Source organism: Brassica napus, chromosome C8 (assembly GCF_020379485.1).
Source record: "Brassica napus cultivar Da-Ae chromosome C8, Da-Ae, whole genome shotgun sequence".
NCBI classification, from domain to species: Eukaryota; Viridiplantae; Streptophyta; class Magnoliopsida; order Brassicales; family Brassicaceae; genus Brassica; species Brassica napus.
In genome coordinates, this window is record NC_063451.1 from 10,935,014 (window position 1) to 10,947,874 (window position 12,861).

A 12,861-nucleotide genomic window follows, 5' to 3' on the forward strand; every position below is an offset into this window, starting at 1 on the left:
TCCTACACATAGTCTAATGGTTATCAGAGTCCCCGGCAATGGCGCCAAATTTGATATGTTCAAATTAACTTTCAAGCTACTCTCTCAAATTAAAGGTTCGATGTAATACTTGAAGATCGTATCCATAGAGACTCGATATTTCACACAATAGACTTTAGCTTTAGATTAAGCTAGGTCAAATAGTATAAAGACAGTATATAAGCAATAAACAGATGATTTGTTTGTGATGGAAAGATGGTTGCTAGACTTGGTGTTTCATTTAGGTTATCAGAACTATAAGCTATAAATGCTTAGGGTTAACCCTAGAACTCAAATTCAATAAGCAAAGCAAGTAATCCAGCTCTCGCATGCAATTACTAATCAGATGACTAAGTCTTTGTTCCAGCTCTCGTATGTGAACAAGCAATGAGCGGGGATCGATACTATTGACTAGGTATCGATCGATGCTTTCTCAGACAAGCATTAACGCTCAAATCAATAATGTTCAACTAAATTCCTAAACCAACTCTCGTATGCGCCTAGGTATCTAATCCAGCAAGATTCGGTTTCCGTTAATCGATTGCACTCTCGTGCTTTTCAATTTTCCTATGATTCTAGGTTCAAATAATCAGTCACACTCTCGTGCTTTTCTAGCTACTCTAAATCCTAGTATTACAAGCCACCCTGGTGCAAGATCTATAGATAACATAGCAATCCTATAATTCAGAAGTTCATTCCAAACCCTAGAAAATCCCTAAACCTAGCAGATTGATCTATTCAGACATGATAGTTGTCACAGTAATCATAAATGAATAGATATGAAAGAGAAATCAATAAAAAAATCAAAAACAATGGAGTTCCAAGAGGAATCTCAAGGAGTTCCTCTCTTCTCTCCAACCATAAAACTAAGAACAATGAATAGAATAAAGCGTAAAAAGCGTAGCCGTCAACGATGGATTAGAAAACACATAAATATGCTTAAGTCGTCCAGAGGCATTCTGGTAATTTGTGCGGGTTTCTGGGCTTAAGTCGGTAATGAAATATATTCGGCCCTTCTGGCATCACCGTCGATCGACACCAAGGGTCTGTTGTCGATCGACAACCCTTAATCTTCTCGACAACTTCCTCAAGCGAGACCGACGTACCACTCTTCAGTAAAACATGCATAACCTCTTCTATAGGATGCTGATTGAACTCAAAATGGTGGCATTGGAAAGCTAACTCAAAGCTCTATCTTTTGTTAAAATATCAGCATAATCTCACCATGGTAAGGCCTCCATCCAAAGCTAAACTTCTGATGCATCTGTGCAGTTCTGCACCTCAAAAGGCTCCAAAATCACCAAAGTTCCCGAGAACGTACCTGAACCTGAAAACACTCTAAAACATACTCTAAACCCAATTAATAGACTCTAAATATATCATATACCATGGTCTAAAACTGGTAAAATCCATGGTATATCATTGCAGGCTGTGAAGAGAGCAGTTGTTTTCGGTCATCCTTGACGTGGTGAATGGATACGCCAATCCCTAATGAGCTATTGGATTCAGTCGACATCTTAATCTTGAGTGAAACTGAGCTCATTCGCTTGGCAGGAATGCACACTGAAACTCTTGAACAGTTTAACCAGGCTGTTGCAAAGTGCCATAAGGTGACATATAAGTCTTCTTTGATCAAAAACATTCTGGGATGATTCATTTTGGATATTCAGATGTTATGGTAGCAGGTGGAACTGAGTCTAGAATTAATGCTCTCTCCGTTGCTGGATTCATCTAGGTAACTAACACGCTTTGTTTGTGCTTCCTTTAAAAATTCACTTGTAAATTGATTGTTCTCTTTTCTCTATCCAGATCAAGAGCTTTGTCGACTAAGTAAGTAAGTATAATTCATCAATGCAAGAAGCTTCACGGCCTTTCGCTTGTGGCTGGGATAGTTCTGTGCGAGTTACATTCTTGGTTGTTTATTTGAAAGAATCTGTTTTGGAGATGTTATGGTCATAACATTATTAATTTTGTTGCAGGATAGGGGAACGCTCAGCGGTTATAGTATTGGAGGTGAGACTCTAAAGTCATCCCCCACAACTGTTTTCTTAGCGATAATCTCTTCTGATTTCTTGTTATAATCAATAGGAACTTATGCATGCAAAAAGACGTGGAGCAAAAGTTTATGCTGAGCTTTGTGGATATAGGATGTCAAGTTAGGCTCATACATTAGTAAAAACAAAGTTTACAATTCCATAGATAATACTAAAACACATTTTGATTTTCATAAGAATGAGTTCTTCTTGGCATTTAGGCGATGCACACCATATTACACAACCTTCGAAGATAGAAAGGGAGCTATTTTGGCCATGTCACATGCCTCAAGACAGGTAAACAGAATCATTCCAATACTTAAACTACCAGATTTTGGTTACTAGCTTAGTGAGTTTTGGGTCATCAGTTAGCAACATAATTAGGCTGTGAATATTATTAACCAAAACCACATGTGTTGTCGTCATCACTCAACCTCCGTTGAGCATCTCTACGAAACTACCCTAATCCCTCCCCGCCGTTTTCAGTCATATGCAAAAGTGTTTGTGCTCTCCCAAGACGGCACCTGCTGCGGTTTTCACGGCCGATTAGAAAAAGAGAAGGTCAAGACCCAGCTTCGTGAGACAACCAGTCAATATTTCAGGGTTGTATATGAGAAAATTAGCTTTCGTAAATTTGCTTGCAAGAGGATTGTCAACGTGGAGGCAGACTTATAGGAAACACTTGGCGAAGAGAATGGTTAACCGTCTTCTTTACATATATATCACCGTCTTTATTTAGCCGTTTCTACGTAATGTATAAAAATCAAGATTAGAATAAATAGTAATTTAGGTACTTTAAATCTGGATTTTTCTTTTCTTGCAAGTGAAGAAATTATGTTTTGGTTTTCCTTGCACAGTATATGGAAGTTTATGTGTACGTATGGGGTGATGACAATCAAAAACTTGGTACATCAAGTGCTTCTATTTTTTGAAATTTACAAACTCAAAGTTTTATCTAACAATGAAGAAACTAGATCCTTCTCTCCATGTTCTTGTTGCAAACCATTTGATTAGACATTCTTCCAGATATCTCTTGCCTTTTCCTTTCACCAGAAGCAACCTCAAGCAAATCAGTTTATCAACAATCTTAGATAGAGATCTTGCATCCATTGACTGCTCTCCATGCCTCCTAGCATTATGCTCTCTCCATATACTATGAGCTAACACTTGGAAAGCATACCGAATAAGGAAATTCTCCATGAGTGTATGTCCAGGATTGGATATAACTTCCAGGATCTCAAACTACTCTGCCGTGAAATCCTCTCTCATAATGCCTCCTACCATATTTTCCCATATTTTCCTTGAGTATCTGCAACTAAAGAAAAGATGCTGACATGTTTCTTGCATCTCCTGACATAGCACACAAACTCCATTTGTTGCACTATTCCATTGTTGTATTCTATCACTTGTTTTTAGTCTGTTCCTGATTGCAACCCAAACAAGAAAAGAGTATTTAGGAGTGGAATGAGGAAACCAAACTCCTCTACTCCATGCGCAGACTGGTTGAGGTTGCCATAGGCATGCCCAAGTTGCCTTAGTAGAAAAATTTCTTGAATATTTTCCTTCAGACTGCTTCCATAAAGAGATATCATCCTCTTGGTTTACTTTCCTTCTAATTACTTCAATCTCATCTTCCACCTCATTCAGAGCTTGCACTCTATGTCTTCTTCTACGATGTCGGTTGAAAACATCCACCACAAACTCGTTTTCCATAATGCACAGATCAATACTTCCTCCATTTCTCAAATGAGCTTTTAGACAACCCAATCGACACCAAGAATCATACCAAAAGGAAGTGTGCCTTCCATTATTAATCTCCATTTTATGAAAAGACATTGCTAGCTCTCTCAGCTTCAATAGTTTTTTCCACATCCAAGATCCTGAAACTGTACTATTTTTAATAGACCAGAAAGAACCCTTTCTTATCATATAGCATTGAATCCATTTCACCCACAGTGAAAATCTATTAGACGTCAATCTCCATATCAATTTCAAACATAGCACAGTATTCACTTCTTTGAGGGGTCTGATTCCCAAACCACCTTCCAACTTAGGTAGACACACATCTTTCCAACTAACCTTTGCTTTTCTGGTTTTTAAATCAGGACCAAACCATAAGAATGCAAGGCATAAGCTTCCAATCTCCTTTGAACAGCTGCTTGGAAGACAAAATGCTGAAAGAAAGAAGTTTGCTAGACTCGTTATGACAGAACTAATTAGTTGCAGTCTTCCCCCTTGAGATAAAAACCTTCATCTTCTTTCTAACCTTCTCAACCAGTGGCATGTAGTCATTGACTGTCATTCGTCTTGTGAGAAGAGGAAGACCAAGATATCTCACTGGCAACTGACCCGAAGCAAATGGAAATCGAGTTAATATCTCCTCTTCTTGATTAACTAATATCCCTGCTGTGTATAGTGTTGATTTCTCAAGACTGATCTTGAGGCCAGATATAGCTGCAAACTCTTCAAATATCTTTAAAACTCCCTCAATAGACCTTTTCGTCCCATTTGTATATACCAAGAGATCATCCGCGAAGCATAAGTGTGTGAGAAATATGTTCTGGCATCTTGGATGATATCCAATTTGCTTCCTTGCAGCTGCATTGTCAATCATATGCGATAAGACATTCATGCATATGACAAAGAGATAAGGTGATAATGCACATCCCTGTCTCAGCCCCCGTTTACTCTCAAAAAATCCTGCTAGCTCCCCATTAACCTGAACAGAGAAAGACGGAGTGCACACACAAAGTTCAATCCATCTAATAAACTGATCCGGCATATGAAGAGCTCTCAATGCCGTAAGCAGGAATGACCAATTCACCGAATCAATTGCTTTTGCATTGTCTATCTTCATGGCACAGCGAGGAGATACATCTTCTTTATGATAGTCTTTAACTATCTCAGTAGCCAGTAAGAGATTTTCCACTAGCAATCTATGTTTCACAATCGCAGACTGGTTATAAGTGATACAGTGAGGAAGTGTACCTTTTAGCCGATTTGCTATGATCTTTGATATCACCTTATACAATACATTACAGCAAGAAATCGGCTTGTAGTCCTACATCTCTATTGGAATATCCTTCTTTGGTATGAGGGCTAATATCGTTGTGTTCAATCCTTTCGGCAAGAAACCTTTGCTGAAAAAAGAATGAACTGTTGTAGTGAAATCTTTCCCTATTATCCTCCTAGATGCCTTGAAGAACTCAGTTGTATACCTATTCGGACCCGGTGATTTATTGCTTGGCATTCTAAACAACACTTCTCTGATTTCCTCATCAGTTATTGGTTTGATAAGTTGAGTTCTTACCACATCAGTACCCTGAAAACCAAGGATATCTTCCATTTCCTCCACTGTCACACTTCTAATATCTGCCGGCTCATGAGAAAGAAAATAACTAAAGAATCTTTCAGCTTCAGTCTTTATATCCTCTTGAGAAGTGAAAACTACTTTTGTCTGAAATGTAATCTCTCTGATTGTATTCCTCATCTCCCTTATTTTAGCAGCATTATGAAACACTTTGTTATTTCTATCTCAAAGTTGTAGCCAGTGCATCTTCGATCTTTGTTTAAAAATCTTCTCCTTAATTTCTGATATTCTGCTCCATCACTCAGAAGCAGTAAGTTCCTCTCTCATATTATCCTGTGTAGGATCATTTAGTAATCGCTTCTGCTTCTCACAGAGATCTTGATAAGCTTCTTTTACCTTCAAAGATATTTTTCCCAATTTCTCTTTGCTCAGATTTCTTATCAACGGCTTAAGAGCTTTTAGGTACTTCGAGAACCTAAAAAGAGCTGATGTTGATTGGAAAAGAGTCCGAGTATCCCTCCAGTAATCCTTTACTAGCTTTAGAAACTCAGGCATATCTACCACCACATTTGTAAATTTAAAAGGCCGTCTTTTACCCACTGGTTCCGCCCTTAGATGGAATCTACCACGAAGGTGATCAGAACAACCCCCAGCCTCAAATACTCCATAGGATTGAGTTCGGCTGTTAAGCCAAGCCTCATTAACCATAAAATGATCCAACTTCTTACAGATAAGACCCTCATCGCTCTGATTGCACCAAGTATACTTTTGACCTTGATGACCCAAATCAATAAAGTTGCAATACTGAACGATATTTTCAAACTCCCTCATACCCACATTGATAAGACTCGAATCTTGATAGTTAGAATGCTCTTCTCCATCTAGAATCTCATTGAAATCTCCCGTTATGATCCACTGTTTGCTTCTGAATAATGGTGAATCCTGATGAGATTTAATATCTTCCCATAAATCTCTTCTACACTTCACTGTATTCTCTGCATAGACGAAAGAACAAAGAAACTCCTCTGTTTCTCCTTCCACCAGAACTGACACTATAATGATTTGATCTGACTTAAAAATTGGTGTAATATGAACTTGTGAATTCTACATAACCCATACCCTCCCTTCTCTACTGAATTCATAATTACTTATGAATGACCAGCCATAAACATTGTTGACATGATCTGCTGAGCCTTATGCTCACTTACACTAGTCTCCAATAAACCTCTGAAATGTAATTTTTTTGATTGAATCCAATTCCTAACCACTTCATGTTGATCTGCGGTTGAATCCTCTCATATTCCAGAAAAAAACTGTCATTGAGATGAGTTTTTGTTACTTCCTTTACCCAGTTTCCCAGGCGTACCTCCCTACACAGATTTATCTGGCACAATCTTATGCATTGTTTTTGATCTTCTTGGTAATGATCGCCTAATAGAATTTTCCAGATCCGGCCAATGCTCTATACCAGCAATACTCTTCCCTATCTGATCATTCTTATTATCCTCCTTAGTTTCTTTCATCCCACTCTTTCCTCCAATAGTTTTATCCTTGCCTTCCTCACCATCTTCACTAACTTTTATAGTATCCTCTTTCCTTACTTCCTCATTAGCTTTCTCTACAATGATCTCCTCTTCAATACGTAGAATTTCCTCAAATTCTACTTGGTTAACTGCATCTCCTTTATCATCTACTTCTAGAAGAGCTGAGAATCGAGCTGGTGTCAAAATCTTCACCTAGCCATACTTCAGATTAGGACTTCTACTCCCTTTCCCACGTTTTACATCCTCCCAATTTTCTACTGATTCACCGTCCTCAATCTCTTTTACAGTACCAGCAATTTGGTTCTCCTTTGCTGCTTCTATATTTCCTTCTTTAGCTTCTGCCTTCTTCGTTGTTTCTTCTACTGTTTTCACCTCTAAACCATCTTTCCCAATAACTCATTCCTTTATTATTTGCTTCACTGATTTTTCTGAGCTATCCTTCTTGTTTTTGATACAAACTTTATCAGTGTGCCCCCACTTTCCACACATAGTGCATCTTAGTGGTAGCCACGGGTAGTAGAATTAAACCAATGGAGATACACCATTCTTCGTAAAATTTATCTTAGTTGGTAACTCTTTTGTCAGATCAGCATTGACAAATATCTTTGCAATCTTAAAGTTCGAACAAGCAGCAGTCTCTAGATGCAGATGAACTGGAAACCCCGCTGCACTCGCAATAAAATTTAGCCCTTCCCATGAATATATATATTCATCGGCACATTCTTGAGATGAATCCATAACGGAATAGCTTTAATCTCAAGCTTCCCCTTCATCTCGTCCGGTGTCTATTTCGGACCCACTAATGGTATGTTTTGTTCCACGTCCCTCTCTTTATAATCCGAGCTCGCATCAATGGATTCAGAACCTTGAACTTCATTGTAGTATCATCAACAACATGAACATCAATCTACATATTTTTATCACCTTGATTCCATATTTTATTCACAATAGCATGAACTCTGGCCACATGTGGAGCTGTATCCAAATATTTACCAATCAAATAATCTTCCCAAAGATGATTCACCTTCTCAATAACATCATTTGGGATCTCTACAACCTTTTGTCCCTCCTTTTCTATGATTTCCAGATCATATTTCTTCAAAACTTTCTTCTCCCGTGCAACATCAACCCATGATGGTACCTCCAATTCGGATCCTCTCATGAGATTCTCCAGTCTTCCCCTTCCATTTTGATTCTCTGTTTCAAAACCAGCTCCCTTCTCCTGACCTTCCGATCCAGTGAAATCATTACCTCCTTTTTTGTTTCCCAATCTTGATCCCTCCTCATTAATCTTCAACCAAGATCCCCTCAATAGGTTTTCTGGATCAGAGATCTCACTCCGCATCTCCCGATTATCCCTAACCTCCGTTAAAGACTTAGGTAATCCCGGCGATGCCGCCGAATCCATGTCGATGAAATCTGTCGCCAAAATCACCTTTTTTGCCTCTCAAAGCGGTGCGTTTTTGCTTTATTAGTAACTCTGTTGTTCCTCTCAACATTTTCAACTATATGTTTCCACCTTTGGGCTTCTTCTAATTATTTGATTCCTAATTATTTGATGAAGAAAAGGGTTCTATCTTTTTCAATACAAATAACAAACAAAAACCGAGGTGTTAGCACAAAATAAAAAATTGGTCGAATTATAATTTTTTTTTTTGTTGGCTACTGTATTTGAGATTTAAAAACTAATAAATTAGGATTTCAAAATGAGAATCAACTAAAAGAGTTTATTTTGCAAATGTGTATTACGCTCTTTTAATTTCAACCACTAAATCAAATATCATCTAATTTGATTGTTAAAACTAGTTAGAGAATCTCAATTATCTAATCCTTCTTGCACTAACCATCATCATATAGTTTGATCATCTATTTTATTGGTTACTAAAGTTCAAAATAAATAATATAATATAAAATTATTTAAATATTTAATTTATAAAAATGACATAAATTTTCTCTATTTTACTGTTTTTTAATATTTATTAAAATATTTCAATTAAAAATTATTTATTTCTTTATTTTACTATTATAATTATAAAATGTAACTATTTATTTTTATATTGTTTTACTTTAAGTTTCATAATAAGTAGCAGGGAAGAAAGTGAATGATAAAGGAAGTTGAGGGAGACATGAAAGATACTAAGATTGATGTTCTTGCAACTTGGTGAAGTCATGTATTGATAACATGAAAAAAAGTAAATGATAAAAGAAATTGAGGAGGACATGAAAGATATATTATCAAAATGAACAACATGTTCGCATAGTAAAACATGCGTCACGTAATCATAGAAGATTCACGTAAACCTTGCATTCACGTCCCCTCTTTTACGTCCTTCTAACAATACTAAAAGGGAGATATGCTCAAAGGAGAGTCTGTGCACGTCAGATTTAAAATTCATCCACTAAAAATCGTCCAAACTGCTATGTCATATTGATTTATGTCGAGAATAAAAGTTACTCTCTTTGCTGGGCTCATTATGCATGTTAAAGGCCCAAGATTATCCTTCGACTTCGTCTTCTCCTTTCCTCTTCGTCAAATCTCCGTTACTGAGTTCGTTTCACCTTCTTCTCTTTCTCCTTCGTTATAAACCACTTTGTCTTAAGTTGCTTTCATTCAATCCCGAAAACCTCCTCTCAAGAAGTTGAAACTATAGCGATGAAACCAAAGGGCAAGTTCACTTGCTGGTACTTTTGTTCATGGAGGAAGCTATTTATTCTTTAGCAGATACCAAAGGCATGACCCACTATCTTGCCTTTTTTTGGTAATTCCTTATTCAGTTAACCAAAATAGTGCCAATTTCAATTAAACTGCCCTGTTAATCTTAGCCGCCGTTGTTTGCCATTGCTCTTGCGATGCTTCCACTGATTTCTTCTTTATCAATGCTGATTTGGTTTTCTCTTCTTTTTTTTTCACACCAGGAGATGTGTAAGGGATTTATTTTGGGAACATTTTTCTTACAGCCTAGCTTCCTGGTTTCGGTTTAGGTAACACAAGTATTTGCTCGGTTTGGTTTAATGATGTGGTGGTAAGGCTCCTATTTTGTTGCATATCTGTTCTTCCTGTTAGACTTGTGAAGAATAGAAATTTTTTGTGAGATTAATTGAGCTTAGAATCATAATTCTGTTTTCTCTGGCCGTAGTATTCATTTGTATGTTCTATTTTCACTTTCCCATTAAATTTCCAATCTTTTTAAATAAACTTTTTGAATCTTTCAGACTGGAATTTATATTCAAAAAAAAAACAATGAAGATCCTTTTTGAATCTCCAAATATATAACTTTCCCAGCAGATTCTTAAAATGCTCCTAAAGTCTCAGATCTATGCTGGCTACTCTGATCTCCAATGAATAAGATATGCTGGATAATCTAATGATAATAAAGAAGAGAATGGAAGAACTCTAGAGGAACAGAAAATTAACGATGCCTTTTTTGATGTATATTATTAGTACAGGCCATGAATGCTCTGGACTCACCATTATTTGGGCTACCATTTCTCTGCAGGAACACCCTGAGATTCTCCAGAAGTTAGAGGTAAAATGAGAATATATGTTTTTATAATCCTTTTCCGTTTCACTTTACACGCTTTAATAGTGATTTCGTTCTACACAGGGACAACAAGATGCGATTGTTAAAAATTGAGCACCAGACCAGAATTTGACTCTTAAAAGAGACACGTAAAATGGACTAACTATCACAGGTGCCTCATTGCAAAACAAGTTTATGGTTTTTTTAAAACGGTATGATTCGTTACATATTCTCTCACTGAATACAAAATGAGGCTTTTTATCTAAGGCCTTTCGGGAAGCAAAGAGGGATGGCCAAATGAACGGTCAGTCTATGCTCATCGCCTACATGGACCACAACAAACAATCTCTAACCCTTTTTGTATATTCATTTCTATGTTTCTGTAATTAGACATACATCATACCAAAAGGCTGGAAGGTGATGACTTGGTTCATGTAAGTTCACCTGGATCTTGAGATTGGCATGGATCCAAATAAATATGAACCTTCAAGATGGGAGGTATGTAGGTATAATAGATTTGTGACACATTCAACAATCTAACTGTCTTTGTAATTTGAAGTTGGTGTTGCAAAAGAGTAACTGAACATGATCAAGTTCATTCTACAGGGATACAGACCTATACCAGGCACATTCCTTCATTTTCATTTAGGAAGCGGTCTTTGTCCGGAGAAAAATCTTGCCAAGCTCGAGATTCTAATTTTTCTTCATCTTTAACCATTGAAGATGGGTTTAGCTACGCTAGCTTTGAAGCTGTGGGTTATGACTTCAACACTATTGAGCTGAGTCAGCTGGTGAGAAGGGTCTCGTTCTTTGATTCCAAAATTCTCTGTAGCCATGCACTGGAGTTGAGTGAACGCGTACAAGCCAGAGATTAGTGTATACTTGGAGTATTGTGGGTGCGCAGAGAGAGAGAGAGAGAGAGAGAGGACATTTGAGTCTCTAGGAGAAGAGGGTAGGACAGTGATGTATCATATGTTTGACTCACAGGTCAGATGTTTATAGCTATGGAATGTTAGTTATTGAGATGATTGGTGCAAGGAACAAAGAAAGCGCTCATCTCTGCTTCTAACACAAGTTCATCAAGGAACAAACGGTTTGAGAAGCCTCGTAGGCAGTGTGCGTTGCCTAGCTACCTTGAAGTGGGACTCGAGCAGAAATAATTAACTGCAGCAGCAAGGACACGAGAGAATCTAAACTATTTTTGGAGCTTTCTGTTTTTGCATTTTTTTGGTGTAATGAATAATGACTTGTGAAGTTGAGGTATTCCTTTATGAGGATGTCTGTTGGGTTTTTCGTGCTGTATAAGTTTTGATATATGGAAGACTTTTATGTTTGCTATGATTTACCGCTTTTTAAATTACTCTAACCATGTTTTTTCTTTAGTTGTAAAGGATTGAATGAAAAAAGACATGACCATATACTTGATCACACTGCAGGTATATTATTCTTGAACTTTAGAATCTGCTCATATCAAACAAACGTGAGTTTCTTACTAAGACATGTTCTTCTTGCTGGTTCACATTATCTCAAAATCATTAGCTTCCTATCAATTGTGCAACCTACACTACCAAATATCTCACTAAAGAGAAATGTTGTGAGAACGAAATAACGAAAAACTACAAGTCAAACCTTCAAATTTATTGCTCATTGCATATATTGTGTATATGTATTTTACCAATTTTAAAAACAAATATTTTGAATTTTTCCCAAAAAAGAATATGGTAGTTAGGAGTACTAATCACTAAACATTTAAACCCATATAAAATGTTGAACGCAGAGCAAACAAAAAAAATTATAACAATGTGATCAATGAGGAGTTAATCCTAATTTTCTGACCAAATAATTATAGTTTTTCTGATTTTAAGGGTGCGATCTGTTAAGGAAATACCTAAGACATTAAGGACTTCTATGTAAATACATAACTACACGATTTACCCTAATTGTATGTCTTGTATAAATACCTTGTACACATCTAATAAAGTATTTTATTCAGCCTACTATCTATATGGTATCAGAGCTTTGATCTAACCTAAGCCGCCATCTCTCACACTTTCAAAATTTTCTTTTCTTTCAACTCACGATGTCTGGATCTACAAACTCACCGGCATCCATTGCTGAGACCATCACGGTTTCGAACACAACAACCATCTTGAACATCAAAATGGTGAATGTTACAAAGCTAACTGCTTCCAACTTTCTCATGTGGAGTCGTCAGATCCATGCTCTCCTTGAAGGATATGATCTTGCGGGTTACATTGATGGCTCGCTTGAAGTTCCCTCTGCAACGATCACCACGGACGATGCAGTTGCAACCAATCCGCTCTACACTATCTGGAAGAGGCAAGATCGCCTCATCTACAGTGGTCTCCTTGGTGCCATAACCACTCCGCTGCAACCACTACTCTCGACAACCACCACGTCAGCCGAAATCTGGA

At 37.2% G+C, this 12,861-nt stretch overlaps 1 long non-coding RNA gene across 2 annotated transcripts; it reads left to right on the plus strand.

The window, feature by feature from the left end:
- The first annotated feature begins 4,210 nt into the window (after positions 1–4,210).
- On the plus strand, positions 4,211–12,346 carry LOC111205163. Of its 2 annotated transcripts, XR_002657578.2 has the most exons (4): positions 4,211–10,432; positions 10,511–10,730; positions 10,817–10,924; positions 11,033–12,346. It is a non-coding gene; the product is annotated as an uncharacterized LOC111205163 (long non-coding RNA). The 2 variants fall into 2 exon arrangements; XR_007327465.1 differs by having other exon boundaries at positions 10,511–10,924.
- The last annotated feature ends 515 nt before the right edge of the window (positions 12,347–12,861 follow it).